This window comes from Danio rerio, chromosome 12 (assembly GCF_052040795.2).
Source record: "Danio rerio strain M-AB ecotype USA chromosome 12, GRCz13ab, whole genome shotgun sequence".
In the NCBI taxonomy this organism is placed as follows: domain Eukaryota; kingdom Metazoa; phylum Chordata; class Actinopteri; order Cypriniformes; family Danionidae; genus Danio; species Danio rerio.
The window spans coordinates 30,424,182-30,442,500 of NC_141032.1; the positions used below are offsets into that span (position 1 = coordinate 30,424,182).

At 35.0% G+C, this 18,319-nt stretch overlaps 2 protein-coding genes across 6 annotated transcripts in view; one reads left to right on the forward strand and one right to left on the reverse strand.

The window, feature by feature from the left end:
* The window catches only part of uts2r1 (urotensin 2 receptor 1), a 63,980-nt gene that overhangs the window by 12,606 nt on the left and 33,055 nt on the right, over positions 1-18,319 (forward strand). Inside the window, exon 4 of one of the 2 annotated variants that reach the window (XR_015504200.1) lies at positions 139-1,568. The exons of the other annotated variant lie outside the window; for it this stretch is intronic. The gene's annotated coding sequence lies outside the window, so the exon portion shown is untranslated. Of the gene's footprint in view, positions 1-138; positions 1,569-18,319 lie in introns of those variants that run through there. 2 annotated transcript variants of the gene reach the window in all.
* Positions 1-18,319, reverse strand: part of ogfod3 (2-oxoglutarate and iron dependent oxygenase domain containing 3) — a 242,509-nt gene that overhangs the window by 7,016 nt on the left and 217,174 nt on the right. For 3 of the 4 annotated variants that reach the window (XR_015503493.1, XR_015503490.1, XR_015503491.1), the window contains one exon: positions 11,476-12,662. The exons of the other annotated variant lie outside the window; for it this stretch is intronic. The gene's annotated coding sequence lies outside the window, so the exon portion shown is untranslated. Of the gene's footprint in view, positions 1-11,475; positions 12,663-18,319 lie in introns of those variants that run through there. 4 annotated transcript variants of the gene reach the window in all.

Sequence of the window (18,319 nt, forward strand, 5' to 3'; positions counted from 1 at the left end):
ACCTTTGCAATATAATTTGAACAGAATCATTCAATAATTTTTTTTTCGGCTTTGTCCCTTTTTTAAGCAGGGGTCGCCACAGCGGAATGAACTGCCAACTTATCTAGCATATGTTTTATGCAGGGGATGCCCTTCCAGCTGCAACCCAACACTGGGAAACATCCACACACACTCACTCACACACACATACACTACGGCCAATTTAGCTTACCCAATTCACCGCATGTTTTTGGACTTGTGGGGGAAACCAGAGGACTCAGAGGAAACCCATGCCAACACGGGGAAAACATGCAACCATCACACAACTGCCAACTGGCTCAGCCAAGGCTCGAACCAGCAACCTACTTGCTGTGAGGTGAAAGTGCTAACCACCACATAGCCCAATACAGAAAAAATTAAATACTTTTGAGAATCAATCAGAATTGCTAGAGGAAGAATCACAATGCATTAATGCAACTATTTTGCTCTCCCACCCCTGGTTTACAGTAGATGTTGGTAATGGAAATGAATCAGGTAGGTTCACTGAAGACCTGTTAACGACAGCAGCTTACTGACAAACCCAAGACAGCTGGTTGAGTTTATGAGGCCCCTTGCTCTTATGTGCATGCTTGTAAATACCTTTCCAATGACCCCAGTTACACAAGTCGGGCATCTTATCTACCTTATACTAAATGTATGAACTTTCATGAAAAATCCATTGTTCTGCTGCATTAATTATGATCTGCGCCTCTAGGTTGATATCGATCACTGTTTACAGGACCGCAGATTCCTTCTGTTACACCATTGATCTGAGCACTGTAAATGTGTCAGGGTTTCCCCTTGAAGAGGACAGCAGCGAAATGTGGCTTTCACTGATATTAGAGGGTCACAGAACAGCAGACTTCCATCACCCCGTGTTACCCGACAGTACCTGTCTTGCGAAGCGAGGTGAATGAGCTTCTACAAGGTCAGACCATTATAGATGGCTGACATCGTCATCACTCACGCAGCACCTAGCAAGTAATAATGCACACATATGCGCTAATGACTTTTTGTGGAGCAATCAGTGCTCCTCAGATCCCTTCCGTATTTATCCCGTCAAACTGTACAGGAAACTTGGCACGCTTGCCAAAATGACCAGCTCCTTCCCACAACTCTTAAGTCTTTCCTTCTGCAAACATAGTTATGCAACTCCAGAAATATTTGAGACTTCTTATCTGTTGATCTATAAATTTGTCCCCATTTTAGATGAAAAGAGACTTTAAGTCTATATTATTCTCTTGATTATTCGCATATCCACTTGAGGTTTGCAATGTTACCCAGAGACGTTTACATGAAAGCTTTGGATTTTGTGGTTTGTCAAGGCTTTGGCAGTGTAAAACACAACTGCTAAATGATTGATGTTTTAATGGTTCTTTCTTGTGCCTGTTTTTTCCTGGTGTTTTAACATGATGAATGATAAATGTTACTCTAGGGTGAGAGATTACAGTGTGTACTGCTCTGTCTGAATCGCGTGTAGATTTTCATTAATCAAACAAAAAAGACAGCGAGGAAATGTTTAAGCTTTCCTAAGGCAGGTATTACATGCCAAAAAAAAAAAAAGTTGTTTCAAAACTGAACACTATTTGTCTGGCACAATCTTAAAATAATCATGAAATAAGAATGTAAGATATATCAAGTAATATTTTGATATGAAATCCAAGGTAACTACATGAATAATAATAACCTCATGATTACTAATTATTATTATTTTTTTTTTACCATTAAAACCTGTCTAGAAAAAAAAACAGTATCCAGAAAATAAGTAAATACATTAAAGGCGACTATTTAACTTTTTTTTTTTTAAGAGTTAAGATAAGTCTTTTGTGTCTCCAGAATGTGTCTTTAAAGTTTCAGCTCCAAAATACACTTCAGATTATTTATTACACCTTTTAGATGGCTGGAATTTTCTGCTCTGAACACAATGTAATAATTTTTGCCAGTGCCTTTAAAGCTGGTTCTCCAATCAGAGTGTGCCTTAATCCCCGCCTCGGCTGCATCAGATAAACAGCACAGTGACAGACAGGAAGGAAGCAGATCTCATGTAATGTTTGTGCAAAATACTACAGTATACATTCCCAATGATTATTTGATGTATTTGTTGTGGACTTAATTCAAGTTTTTCGATCAGTTACACACAATGTCGTTACAAAGTTTACACACATTAACACACACACACACACACACACACACATAGCACACACAGTAAACTTTGCACTTTTGTTTTTGCATGGCAAATGAGACGGGATACATATTAATATCCACTGCTGTATGGATATCTGTTATGTTAATTTACAAAATAAACCTGATTTAACGTCCACAAACCTGATTGAAGTATCTACTTAGCACTAAAATGTGGCTGTGGTGATAAATTACAGCAATTTTACCGTATTTATTACAAACATGCACTGTTTTAAAAATATTTTAAACTTGTAAAAATCATTTTTGATCGCATTTGATGATGATTAATGATCACAGCGAGCTCAACAGATCTTTTAATCCCAGTTGCTTTGCACAAGCGCTGTCTTGATACAATTACACTCAATACTACAGAGATATGATAATCCACGGCTGACAATTAATTTGGTGGGCAGGGAATCCGCACTTCTACATCACGTTGCGGTCAGCCTCAAAATAGGAGGGAATTTTATCCTATTTTATGTCAGAAAGTTAAAAAAAGAGACTTATTGTCTTTAGATCACCTCAATATGACTGTGAACACAGTATACCTACACACAGTCCTGTCCAAATAGCTTATAAAAGATAATTTTCATCATAAGTGCCCTTTAAATGTAAGTTAGAAAAAAAAAATGTTTAAAGGGCCTTATTCAAGCAAATACATATACTGTATTTTAGGGCTGCACAATATATCGCTTCAGCACCAAAATTGCAATGTGATTCTTCACGATTGTCACATTGCAGGATATGCAATGTTGAGTTTGCATTATAATTTATCATTTGCATGTGTTTTTGATACCTGATTGATCTTAAAGTATAATGATCTTAAAAGCATTCAGACAAATTGTACGATTTGTGATTTAACAATGATTAATTTTATTGAATTTTTTTTGTTTCTGTACTTGACTACCATTAGACTTGAAAAACGATAAAACTTCTTCAATTGTTTCTTTTTCTTATATTTATATAATATTGTTAGGCATGAAAATATGCACAGCACAGCAACTGCAACTGCACTGCAAATAGCATATTGAAAATATGGAACCCAAAAAGTCTAAATTGTTTTGATTGTAAACAATTTGATGATTGTTTATTAGGTTTTATAGAGATGCACTCCTACTGCAGAATCATCCCAATCAATCTAACATTATAAATTCTTTCCAAATAGAGGTGTCAAAGATAAGCTGTGACTATGACTTTTATTTAGGCAAGTTTGTAAGCATGCATTAATTAACACAAACAGTTTCCGCTGTACACACAATTTAGATGCCGGCTGAAAAACATTAAATGTACTGTTTGTGTGGATACTTGACTGTTTTGTGGTATTATAAATGCTCCATTTATTTATACAAAATCATTTTTGCTGTTGTTTATTTTTCATTCCTTATGTAGTTTGTTACTTAACATAACATTGCATTATTTGATTTTACATTTAAAATAAATCACACCAGACTTTGTTGCAAACATAATAGTTTATTTTTCAAGATTAAAACTAAGAAACAAATAATACTGTCCTACTTACATTTCTTACAGCCAAACTTGTATGCAGGAAAAGCGGCCATTTTAAAGCTTACATTTCCCCAATGATGGGTTCTACCACTTTCAGTGACATCATGGCGGATAAATCAAGGAAACAATGGATACTGAAAATCCTGTAATTGTCAGACACTTTTGTAGATATCTGTAAGATTTGTATGTTGCATGTTGCTAGCATATGTTTTGCCTCTTAGAATACTTTTGTAACTCGGGGAGTGATATAGACAACTGAGGTGAGGATTCACATGCAGGTTTTTTAGTAGTCAGTCAAGCAATGGTCAAGCAACACGGGTACAAACAGGTGTATAAAGGATGTCCAGAATCGTTGTCAATATAACAGGAGTGAGGTCACAAAGCAGGCGGCAGACAGAGATAACTAGATAAACAAGGCGAGGTAAATACACAGGAAAACAAGACAAGGATAACGCATTAAATTGTCACTATACTGAAAACAAGACTCGGCAATGGAAGTGAGTGTGTGTGTTGCATAAACAGTGTGTGTGCAATCATTCTTTGACAATCCTCAGGTGGTGCGAGTGTTATCAGTCAGAATGAGGAAGCATGTGTGTGTGTGAGCGGAGTGCATGTATGAAAATATATTCCATGAATGGCGGACTTGTACTCTGTTAGTGTTTGAGTGTGAGAAATCCAGCGATCTATGAAGTACGATAGCTGGTAATCGTGACATCTTTTGTCTTACTTTAGTATTTTTATATTTTTTCTAATGGTATTTTCTAAAAAAAATAGTTGAAGCCAAAGTCCATAAAATTGGCTCCTGCATGTCAGCCATTCTAAAAAGTGTTTCCTTGTATGCATAAATGCTGTGTTTGGGCCTAACCATTGGCATAGCCAGAACAAACATTGACTCCGTAAATATTGTAATTTTGTAGAAAAAAAAAAGAGTTTTGGTTTTGTGGGACATTCACAATTTTTTGGCACTTCAATAAACACCTTGGACTAAATGTATCCCTCGTTACTGGTTTTGCACATCTGCACTCCGGTACATCTTAACAATAGGTACAGTATTAAGTTATCTGGTAATACTGTATTTATATTGCAATACTGTATATACACTGTAAAAACAGCTTGGTTCCACACAATTCCTTCATGTTGTCCCAACACAAATTGATTAAGTTAACGTAATCATTTTTACCAATTTAAGTAGATGGAACTAAAAACAATTAATTGTCCTCCTCAAAAAAATTAAAAACTGTGTCGTTTCAACTCATTTTAAAAAAGTAGTTTGAACAAGCAGTAAAAGTAATTATTTGAGAGTATTGCAATATAAATAAAAAATATTGCAATGCTAGATTTCACCTACTGTAATTATTACCTCTCCTCTTTTTTACCTTTAAAAGTCAAAGAAGTCTTTCAATGTCTTTGAAAAAATAGCTACCCATATGAATGTGTGTTGTTGCTTTTATTGCAAGAAAATGACCGTTATCATATAAAAGCATTTTGTTTCACTAAGATTTTGCACTTGGCCACTTGGACAACTCAGGAATGTTCTTTAGAGCATGTCTAAGCCTTTGAGGGAAGGGCGTTACAACGGCAAGAGACAGATGAGAGAACAAGGATTACAAAGATCAACAAATGAGGCATTAGAGGTCAGAGAGACCCGTTAATCAAGGCCTTAATAATTAAGTATTATCTTTACTGACATTGAGCACAGAAACAGAATGTGAAAGATGTGCAGCGTGGGTATTAACCTTCATAGACTTGAAATAAATCTTAATCAGTGGGTATACTAACTTTACATTTACATTGTACAGACATTCTGCTTTAATTACACACAAGAATGCATTGTTGAATGCAGCCCTGTGGATTTTCAATTAATATTACCTACTTTTTAAAAATAATTCTGTTATCTTTTACCCTTTATCTATCAGCTTTTGGTTGCAAAAAAAGAAAAAAAACTTAAATTGATAAAAAGTCAGGACTGATAGCAATTACAAACAGATGTTTAAAATAACGAGCAGATGTTATTCACGAGATTTAAACCCCAAAGTTTTGCAATGTTGTGCAAAGTCGTGATGTTTCCATGTATTCACAACATCGGTTTCGATGTTGGACAAGAATGAAAGACTACAGGGTAATCAACAACGTCATCAGCAGATCTACCCATAGTAGTTTGAAAACAAACACAAAGAAAAGCAAAAACAGGATATGATCTGTTGCTTGATGACAAAATACCATATGTGAGAAGCTGACAGACGCAAACTGTCTTCAAATCCTTTTCCCTGGAGTTGAAGGATGTACTGATTTTGAAATATTTACTTCTGAGAAGAAAAATTGTAAAACATTTTAGAAGGGAAGCAACCATACTGATATTCAACATCAGTGCAGTCGTAATTCTGTATGGGCTTTGTAGATATATGCTAATTCATATCCTCATTTGTATTTTTCTCTTCAACCTTTGCACATTAAAAATTGAAAAAACACAGCAAATTGATAATTGACGAAGCTCCTTGTTCCAGACACCTGCTGTAAAGTTTTCAAAGGCATTGCTGTGTCTGAAAATAGTTATTTCCTACATTAAGTGTTGATAGTGTGATTATTTTGTGTGAAAAACACTGCACAGCGGTTTGTATAAAAATCGGAATCTGAGATCACTGCTTTTATTTGCATTTTTCAATTTAAATAATTACAATATTATTATTAATAATGTTATATCTGTCAATTCATTAAATACTTTTCCAGGCAAGCAATTTGGCTTGTCTATTCCTTAGTTTATTTTTGCTTTTGGCAACATTGTATTTGGAAGAAATGAACTGTGGAAATAATTGACTGTCCCAATCTTAATCTCAGTGACTTAATTCTGTGCTCTTCCAAATTCACTAATGAACATATTTCTAAAAGGAGCTGTTGACATGGAACTGAAGTAGAAAAATCTTGATGATTCTTTAGGTCTCGTCTATCAAATCTGATCTTTAATTTGTGTTTTATATTGGTTTCAAGTCAGGTGATTGACTGGGCCATTCTACGGCTTGACTTTCTTTCTCTAAAAGAATTTGAGGGTTTCCTTGGCTGTGTTTTGGATCATTGTCTTGCTGAAATGTCCACCCTGGTTTCATCTTTTTTATCCATCTAATGTAGATGTTGGACTGAAGCAACTAATATTAGTTTGCACATAGGAAGGGCCGAGGGGTGCTGAAAAACTACTAAGAGATTTCAGCTGCTGTCTAGTCTTTCACTGCCTGTCTACACCTCCCTTTCTTTATGTGTTCAATACTTTTTCTCTGCGTCATTTCATTTTATTAACTTAATTTGTAAACTAATTAGATTTGTTTTCTTTGGTTGTTGCCAACATCAGGGGAAAATTTCAAGTCAACGGCACCTTTAGAAATATGTTTTCCGAGAAAAATGGTGATGTGTTCAATACTTATTTTTCTTGCTGAATATCCATAATTATAGTGTCTGTGATTTTAAAAGGAATTACTGCGAAAGTGTTTAAGCCACTCTAGAATAAAGAGCTTTTGTCTGAGTAGTCAGAATAAGATGTGCTGTTTCCACAGACAATTTTTTAAATGTATATAATTATTCTACATTGGCCTGCTAATCACTATCATAATATCAAAAACAATAATGATTTCTGACATAATATTGCGGCCCTACATCATGTTCTTTTAATGTAAAAATACATTGTTTTAAACAGTTTGTTAATAACATTTTCTTGGTTATAGTTTATAGGATTCTGAGTATAATTGGAAGTAATTGGCTACATATTAATATTTGACATGAACGACAGCAGAGATACTGCACATTTAATTATAAAGGTAATTATAATAACTCCCCTTCTGCTGGTAAAAATGCCGCTGGAAATCAAATATTGCTTCTTAATAGAAAAGTTAATTTCAGACCCTTTTCCAGTTGCTGAATATGTATTGTTCACACAAAGCAGCATCACTGAAATGCTACATTTAATATGTGATACCTTTATGGTATAAAGGGTGCACAAACAAAGGATCATAAATTCAATATTGAATTTAAAAATGTAGTGGTATCCAAGCCATACAGATTGATATTCAAAATATTGGGTAGTGGGAATAACTCTTAAAAGGGAGTCTGTAATGTCTCTATATGTGAAGTTTCAGCTCAAAATATCACACAAATAATGTTTTATAACCTTTTAAAAATGCCCCTTTTAGTCTTTGATCCAAATTGTGGCATTTTCGTGACTGGCACTTTAAATTCAATTGAGATTGAGCTGCAAACACCTGTGTGTCAGCATAGCGGCAGAATTAAAAACAAGACTGCTTGTATGAGGCTTTTCAATTTGTCATGTACAAAGAGAGAATGTCAATCAAAGTGGTTCTGCTGACTATTTTTCATTATAAAAATAAAATTAATAAATGTTTGCCATTAGAAGCTGGTTATATAAACAGACTGTTTGATTTTTGCACAATAGTTTCCCTTCAAACATTGGTATGAAAGCAGTCAGATTACAGCATGTTTTTTTTTTCTTTTTCTTTTTTAGATTTGTATTATTAACAGATAATGTACATCCAACCAGTTGTTGTTGCAGATTTTCACTAATGGTCCAGATTATTTTAAGTTCCCGTATGAGCCTGCATTATTAGTTAAATCGGTTGCAATCGGAATATAACATAACTTGGAATGTCATGATTCACCAACCAGAATTAAGTATTCCAGACCACTATTTTAATAGACATTATAATAACTATTATTACAATATTATAAGTAAAAACCAACAATATCCATTTAATAACACATTAGCCCAACATTTGAATGCATTACTTTAAAGAAAATAAAATGTACATACTTTAAATAGTTTAAAACAGTTTATTAATTAATTCATTTATTTTTGGCTTAAAAACAGTTTATAAGATTTTAATTTAAGCACTTGTTTAATTTTAATTTACGTGTTTATGTAAAAGACAATGATTAAATTATTATAGTAAACTGTAAAACATGGCTTTATGAAGTATTAAAATATGCTCATAGAAATTAGTTCCAGGGCAGATTAGAAAACTATTTTCTTAACCTGTTTTTTATTTATTTGCAAACTTTATTTTTGAGTTTTCACTGTTTGTGCTGTTTTCCTGGCAAACCGTTTGCTTACTGCAACATTTGAGTATATTTTTTTAACTAAGATGTGCGAATTTCCCAATGCCTTGCGAAACACTCAGTGAGGGACTGGATCACAGGGTCACTGTGCAACCACTAAGCATCAGTAATGAATCAGCACAGTAGCTCAATCCCCCTGTATTCTCCATAGGTGTAAGGCAATTAAAACGATACTTCAGAGCTGCCGGGTGTATTTTCTTAAAGAATACAAATTAAATCATGTTATGTGCTGATGGTACAAAACGACTCTGTGTGATGAACCTGTGTTTGTCCATCTTGTTATTTCTCCAAGTGTACAGCCATGCTGTACAGTTTATTATGAAACACAATAACACTGATAAACTTTGGCCTTTCTGTGTTGCAATGTCATTTTTCTCCTTTAAAGATACAGTTCATTAAAAAAAATGAAAATGAGGTTCATCAGTTATACACAACCCAGGTTCATTCTGAAAACACATTGCTTATACAGTCAATGGGTCCCAAGAGCTACGTTTTTTTGGTGAACCCACCAGAGGCCACTGTGTATACTTTTTGAGATCTCAAATTTCTCAGGAGAGTACCATTCAAGCCTACTGTTCTCGCATAAATCCACCTGAAGCCACTGTCGACTGACTGAATGACTGACTGTTTGACCGATTGACTGACCCACCCTCCTCCTTCCCTAAACTCAACCAATATTGTTTTAAAAACCACTGAGCTCACCTTCGTAGCTTCTCTTCTCTGTGTCTGCCAACGTACACGTTGAGCTAACTGGACAAACTGGTAATAGTGGGAAAGCCGTCCATTTGGAGCTAAGTGGTCAGCTGGTAAGCGTGAAAAGGAACGGCATCATACCACCCCGTTCAACATTCCATGAAAACGGTCTGGTTTCAATTTCCAGGGCAGTTTAGATCACTCGGTGACGAAAAGTCTGGCCTAAAAAAATTCCTGCGGACAAGTAACGAGTTTGGGACACTTCACAGAACGGTCCTAAACCACTCTCTGCCGACTTCAAAAGAACATGGCAGATCAGATAAGAGGAGAAAAACCCATCTATCAGCCCTCTCCTCACAAAAGAAAAAGACATTCCTCTCAAATGTTTTTTATTTAAACAAAGACATTTAGAACCCAAATCTGTTGTTTAATTACACTTAACTTTTGTAATGTGTACCATTCCTCATAGTTTATACAAATTCGTACCTTTAGGCCTTTTTTAGATTAAATAATGTAAGGATGTAAAAAATTAGGTTGATGTACTTTTAAACCCCCCCCATGTTTGGTACCGATGGGTTTCTGCTGACTTTTTACAACACATGATGTGTAGAGCAGGATGATAATTCGTGCGACATGCATTCTTTAATGCTCTGAATTAATGCCTCTCCGCATGCTTTGGGCGGACACTCAAATTTGCATATGAGCAGCCACGAGACAAAGGAAGTTTCCCGCTCAAACTTTGCCCTGAAATCATTGGTCAAGAATGCTGAACGGGTTGTCACAGGACCCGCAGGTATAACCAGCCTGCTCCCCAACATCTGAAGAGAGAAGTCCGCACAAAAAACCCATCAAAAGGTGGCCCCTTGGAGGGCCACGCGGCTCTTCTACGCCGCATGGACTTTCCCAGCCACGTTTTCTTATTTTCCAGCAAAGTAAACTCAGTTTAAAGTTTGCGATCGTGTTCGTCCGAACTGCATTACAAACTCAACCTATCAAGAAGGACATCAAAGGAGTTCTCATCATGACGGAAGAGAGACTCGCATAAAGAGAGAGACCTCCAGACATGAAAGTCCAGGTATTTTTAGTTATGTGAATAAGCTGTGCCCCTTTTATCAAAAAGGTGTTTTTTATAATCTTGGTGATCCTTAATTATGTGTGTGTAGAACTGAAAGTTTTGTCACTCTTTATCTGAAATCTCTATTTCCTCGCTTTACTATTTCTCTTTGTTGTTACATGTTCTCTAGACCTGTATAGACCCGACCACTCCACGTGGTTTACCTTTGTTCTATGATTATTGTATGTCCGTGCATTTGTTCGTTATCTGTCTGACTAGTCAATAAATCCCATTATAATCAAATGAATTGTATTGTTTGCCTGACGAGAAAATGTATTATGATTTGGAAAATGTAAAATGATTAATCTACTTCACAAGAAGTAGCAATTAAATTCCCTTTTTCTAAATGAATAGATCATTGCCGTCGCCGCTCGGAATTGCGTCGGCTCTGCTTGTGTTTGTTTGGTCAAATTAACAATAAATTGATTCAGAATATTAATGATTAATAATAATTTGTTATTGTTGGTAATTAATATTCATAATCTGAGAGTCCGCTCGGTCGAGCGGGCAGGATCATATATAATCATATGTTTGTTTGACCAAATTGACTGAAGTTTAAGCCGGAATATTAATAATTAAGAATAAACCGTTATTGTTGATTATTAATATTCATAAAATGAGCTAATTTCTGCTACATTTGCAATCTGTACATAGGGCTACGTTTTCAGAATGAGCCTGCTGGTTATACACCCTCATTTTATTCTAAACAGGCATGACTTTCTTTTCTAAAACATATTGTAGTAAAAGATCATTTAAATCACATTATGAAAATCACACAAAAAGTCTGAAAAGGAAAACCTTAAAAACATAACAGATGTTTGGTACACAAACATCACAGCACATAAAGGTTTTAAAGTTTTATGTGAAGTTTTATTGAAGTGTTCTGCATTTTAATAACATAAAAAAAACATTCTATATAAATACATTTCTGAAAGCTCAAAAATCAAAATAGGATTATTAAAAGACCCATAAAAAAGATAACATAACATATATAAATGCACTTTATTGTTTCTGCTCTCAAGTCACCTTAGTGCACTTGCGAACTTTTATAAACTATGAAATAGATCTGTTTCCCAGCAATGAAATGTGAAAATAAATTGTGTTTGACCTTAGAGGTGCTGTGGGCGATTTTCAGTTTTCCCAATTCTGCCAGACTTCAGTCCCCTTCATCACTTTAACCACATGCCCCTTCTTCAATTCCTCCAAAAACGTGACCAAAAATCTGAATTAGCAACTGACATAAAGATTTACATACCTATTACTGCATGTAGTTTAATCACTTTGCATCTGCTTAGGACTCTGTGAACACCTTTTTGTGTGAAATCTGTAAAGACTTAAGTACATTTTACATGTTAAATTCCAAAATAAATTCCACTTAGCATCAATAAACACACTTATAAAATTCCCATGAGGCAAACATCACTTCTTGCTATTCCTTAAGAGCTTCTATATTTGCCCTTGGCAATTTCTAAGGGCTTTCTGTAAGAATTTTGCCTGATGGCTTCAGTAATACACATTACCACATCTATGCACACACTCACACTTCATAATTTGACCATAATCCTATCTCTGTGGCCCATGCTGTGAGCTTCTCGTTTCCCACAGATCAGAGCAGTAACGTGTCAGCTTTCGGGCTTGTTTTGAATGGAGAGGAAGTCCTTGAAGGTGTTGCAGCTGAACTTATGGGGATCAGCAGGGTGGGCCAATAATTAGAGTTATGTGGAGTGTCCGGGAGGAGCGGAAAGAGGAAAACTGTGAGCTGGATGATGCTGCAGTGCAAGCCCGGGGCAGGGAACACAGGATAGGGCAGGGTGTCTCTTAGGAGAGTTATAGCTCCATGCTGACTCCAGGTGCTGCGTGCTGAGTGCTTTTGTTTTTGTAAGTGTTCAGAAAGGGAGCGCATTGCCGCAGAGGGGTTTCTCTCAGGTGCTAGAGCCATTAAGGCAGCAGGAACTCAGAGATGATACATGGCCTTGATGCACAATCCGAGATAGACAAATAGAGACTGCATGCAGCCCTTATGTGGCCTCTTGCCCTTTGAGAATCACAGCAGAAAAAAAAGAAGGAATAAACAATTATGATGATGCTACAATTGTGAACTTTTTGCACACTATAAAATATATATCTGTTAATTAACGTTTACTGTGTTTTGCATTTCACAAATTTATTTTTTTTTGTTTATTTACGGTTGTGAATTGCATTATGAGACCTTAATCTCTGCTTCGTCGACTTTTGATGTTGAAACTTCATCTCTACAGTATTACAAGGTGACTTTTTATTAACATTTTAGTAGTTTGAAATAATGTAATGTATAAGAAATAATATAGAAAGAAATGTATATTACTTTAAACCAGGAGTGCCCAAACTTGCCAAAAAACACATTTGATTGAGGCTAGTGGCCTGAACTTAAATACTGTATATATGCCATGTGTAATGTTCTAATTTATTTAATGATGTTTAAAAACAACTAGAAAATTTGTTTAATATTAACTTATACAGCGGGGATTGTCCAGATGCTCCATAGATAAAACAGAAAAAAATAGTAAAAAAAATGACTGACAATGGAATTTAGAAGCATTGCCCATGGGTTGTAGCATTGTGGATTTATAATCCAGGTTGTAAACTCGTAAACTAACACTTGCGATCAGTTTATGAGATCGGTTCATGAGATTAGCCAAGGGTGTATTTCCCAAACAACAACATAACCCGCACCTGAACTATCTTAGTACGATGCATTGTTTAAAAAAAAAAAACACAAAGTAGTGACGAGTGTCTCTCAAAATCGTTTCTCTGTCGCAGACCATCGTTTGAACCACATTAGTTATAATGTAAAACATTCTTAATGATGCTTTAAACAGGGTGGAGTAACAACTTCTTAAAAGAAAAATCTTATATATATATATATATATATATATATATATATATATATATATATATATATATATATATATATATATATATATATATATATAATTTTTTATTTTTTTGTAAATTATATTGTTTTGCATGCACATGCATTTTTTTTTTTAAATCTAGTGTTTGGTAAAGACATGCATTCATTTTCCATATTAACTGAAATATATGTAAACAGCACATATAGGGCCTATGCTTCCTTTACACATATTATTGAGAATATTCAACAAGTATTTTAATCTCATATATAAATCATATAAATTGAGTTATTGGTTGTAATTTACATTAGGCCATTTATAAAGAAATTTAGAAAAATCCTACTTAAGAATACTAATAATATTTACTATTAGTATTTTTATGATTAAGTAGGATCTTGATTATTTATTTATTTATTAATTTATTTTATTGTAAAATTCTACTTTTACAATTTGAAACATTCAAGCTACTGCAAACATGTTCTAACCAACAGGCCCATGTCAAATACATTACAGATATATTTCTTACTAAAAAACCTACTATAGATTAAAAGCATTAGTGTATGCTATATATTTTTGTTTCCACAAGCTTTTGGAGATGTAACATAATTCCAATTTTAAATAATAGGTCACCTATAGCTTTCATCATGAGCCATGGCTGCTTTCAAAATGGCATAAATATTTTTAAAGTGCACTACAAAGGGAGCATAATTTTTAATATATAAAGATCGCTAAAACTTAACTGTAAAGATACTTTGAATGCAAATTACACCTAAGAACGATGACCTTAATGTTTTTTTTTTTAATCATTTCCAGTTTGAATGTTAGAAAGTCCTAAATAAGTAGAGCATAGAGTGGATAACTAGAAATAGAATAGAACACAACCAGGAACTATGCTTCTAACTACAGCTCTAGATGTGTTATTGCAATCATACAAGTTTGCGAAGCAGGTTGTGAATTTTGTTTGGAACAACGAATTCGGCAAATGCCAAATCAACGAACTTTGTAACGAATTAACTTGCGACCTTAGCTGGCTGATGATGGTTTTCAGAAATGCACCCCAGATCAGCGAGTAAAGTTGTAAAATTTGATTATTGGCCGATACCAATCTTCAGCTGATCAGTAAGAACATCCCTATAATACAGCATACATTACATTTTATTTATTTAGTTTTTGCCTGAATTTGCTCACTAATGTCTTCTGCATAGTCCTCTATCCATCTAGTGATATTATTTACTGTACATTTTAACAAATCAGAATTATTTACAACATTTTAAAGCAAAAAAACAAACAAACAAATAGACAAACAAAAGATTTTGTCAAATTAACAATCTAAATGATATCAAAATGACCATCTTTAAAGGCATCAGCCCCTACCCTCTCCGTCATTCTCCATCTTCTTAGATAAGATGGTCAGGCAGATCAAAGGTTACAGTGGGCCAATCTTAGCCTGCAAGCCCTACTTTAGGCATCTCTGCTTTAAACAATTAAAAATGTCAATAAGTTAAAAGTTGTTGGAAAAAAAGATCAAGCTTCTACAATGCACTTCAAAAGCATAAATATACAAGGGAAAAAATAAAAGTTATGTTTTTTTTTTTACAGTGTAGTTAACTTATTATTACAGCTGTCAATGACTGATGTTACAGAACAAATCACTGGTTTAATTGTTCAGGACTGGCATTTTTGTCTCAATTTATCTCTGCTGGATAAAAATAAAAGGTTTTGCAGGTTTAACGGTTTATGTAATTGTATAAATTTCTCATCTTGTTGGACAAGTATATGAAAATTGCATGAGATTGGAGACTTTCATAGCAAATTATCTTGTGGGTGACTTGGAGCTGACATATCACTGCATTTATGCGTGTGCCTGTATGTCAGCCTTGAAAGGGTAATGGAAAAAAAGAATGCTTTCACACTACCTCTGAATAACAGCTGTACGCTGTCCAAGCCACATGGCCTCTAAACTGATAATCGCAGTGCAAAACAGATTATTTGGTGCACAGAGGGAAAGTGGTTTTCTGCCGAATTGTGATTTGCATGATAAATCTGAAAGGACAATCATGCTTAGGGGAAGTCTGAACCCACTGTAATACACTTCCTGCTAGATGTCCCATCACAGGAGTCATGATATCAGACTGGCTTAGAATTATCACAACTTTGATACTTCCTCATATCTTCAATGATCAGTAGATATTTTACTGCACTTTATTATGCAAACAAGCCTTAAGCATGTTCAAGGGAAAAAAAACGTTAATACTGTCCAAACAGTATTTGAATTCTGCACTTTAAATGGATGATTTTTTTTAATCATGGATCTTATGATTTTTATTATATTTTATAAAACTGCTTAAATTAAAGCAGCATTTCTAAATTAGTTAGAATTTGTGGCCTATACATGAAGATTTATCACTTCAGAAAGACCAGCAAACGTGTACTGAACTACACAGAATAAAATACTGAAAACAAAACAAGAATTAAGATGTGAAAAATCAAACCAGTCGTGATTTTGATGAACCAATATTGACTCATAAATCTCAACTTTTAGTCCAAGTAATTTTCAACGAATATGTGAAAATACAAAAGCACTTAAAGACAGTTGTGGTGTGGCTCTCCTCCAAAAATGACAGGGATTTTTGAGCATTACTTCTGACCTTCAAATAACAATTTATTAGACACTTAAAAAAGAATCTGCTTCCAAATCCTGACTATTTTTATCATGAAATTTTAACAATAAATACTAGTTATGATGTTATTCATGATAGTGTGAGAGATCATTGGAGCCACTTTAAGTTAAAGCAAAATGGCTTGAAAAAATAACAAATACATGAATAAATGAATAAGTAAAACTTTGACATTTAAAAAAATGTTAAAATGGACTAACAATGAGCAATACACTCACCGGCCACTTAATTAGGTACACTTTACTAGTACTGGTTTGGACCCCCTTTATGCCTTCAGAACTGCCTTAATTCTTTGTGGCATGTATTCAACAAGGTACTGGAAATATTCCTCAGAGTATTATGTTCTATATTGACATGATAGCATCATACTGTTGCAGCAGACTTGTCGGCTGCACATCCATGATGCGACTCTCCCGTTCCACCACTTCCCAAAGGTGCTCCACTGGTTTGAGGTCTGGTGGCTGTGGAGGCCATTTGAGTACAGTGGACTCATTGTCATGTTCTAGAAACAAGTCTGAGATGATTTTCGCTTTGCGACATGGTACATTATCCTGCTGGAAGTAACCATTATAAGATGGATACACTGTAGTCATAAAGGTATGGACATGGTCAGCAACAATACTCAGGTAGGCTGTGGCGTTGACACAATGCTTAATTAATACTAATGGGCCCAAAGTGTGCCAAGAAAATATCCCCCACACCATTACACCACCTCCACCAGCCTGAACCATCGATACAAGGCTGGATAGATTAAGGCTTTCATGTTATTTTTGCCATATTCTGACTTAACCATCCAAATGTCACAGTAGAAATCGAGACTCATCAGACCAGGCAACGTTTATTCAATCTTCTGTTGCCCAATTTTTGTAAGCCTGTGTGAATTGTAGCCTCAGTTTCCTGTTCTTAGCTGAGAGGATTGGCACCCAGTGTGGTCTTCTGCTGCTGTAGCCCATCTGCCTCAAGGTTTGATCTGTTGTGCTTTCAGAGATGCTCTTTTGCATACCTCAGTTGTAACAAGCGGTTATTTGAGCTGTTGCCATTCTATCAACTTGAACCAGCCTGGCCATTCTCCTCTGACCTCCTGTATCAACACGGAATTTGCGACCGCGGAACTGCTGCTCACTGGATATTTACTCTTTTCAGACCATTCTATGTAATCCAAGAGATGGTTGTGCAAGAAAATCCCAGTAGATCAGCAGTTAGTGAAATACTCAGACCAGCCCGTCTGGCACCAACAACCATGCCGCGTTCAAAGTCACTTAAATCTGATTAGAAATTTGCATTAACAAGCAGTTGGACCTAATAAAGTGGCTGTGAGTGTACATTTTACAGCATTTATGAAATTATTCATATTTACATATTTACAAAAAATTGCATTAAAGTCAACAAAAACAAATGCATCATTCATTTCATTGTTCATTTTAATAAGCCATTAAAATAAAACCTTTTTGTAAAGTGTAAAAATAAATAAGTAGGCACTCAGCCTTGCAGAAATATTCAGGGTTGAAGAAGGAAATTTAAACAGCCATAGGGTTCTGTGATAATATCTTCTATAAAAACACTCACTTGACAGCCATTGATTTATGTGTTTTCACACTTATAAGATCTGAAATATTAAGTGCAAGCTCTTATTCTTGGCTTCTGATTGTCTTTAGTGTGTCCTCTTAGTAGAAAGTGACCTAGAGAGGTGTCAAGCAGCTTTATAAAAGGCACGTGGTTCTCGTGCCCTCTGGCTCAGATCATATTGCAGGCTTATGTCATGTTCCCCTGAGATATGCTCTTCAATTCACAGCTGACTGTCTCCTCTGTGGTCAAAAATCCTGAGGCATCCCAATAATCACTTACCCCTTGGGAAAATACATCACAAATCCACATAACACTTGCTATAATGATCACATCTGCACCAAATTTGGTTTCCAAGGGATTCCAGTGAATAGTATTAGTTAATGGAATATTCCAAACAGTTGCCGCGGTTATGAGGTCTATTACTTCATTCGCGTAAGCCTCATTTGTTCAATTATTTAATTGCAGGAGTTAAATTAGATTTTGGGGTGGGGAGAGAACCTTCTGATGCAAATGTATAACATGACATGACATAATTTGCCTATAAAGTTAAATGACCT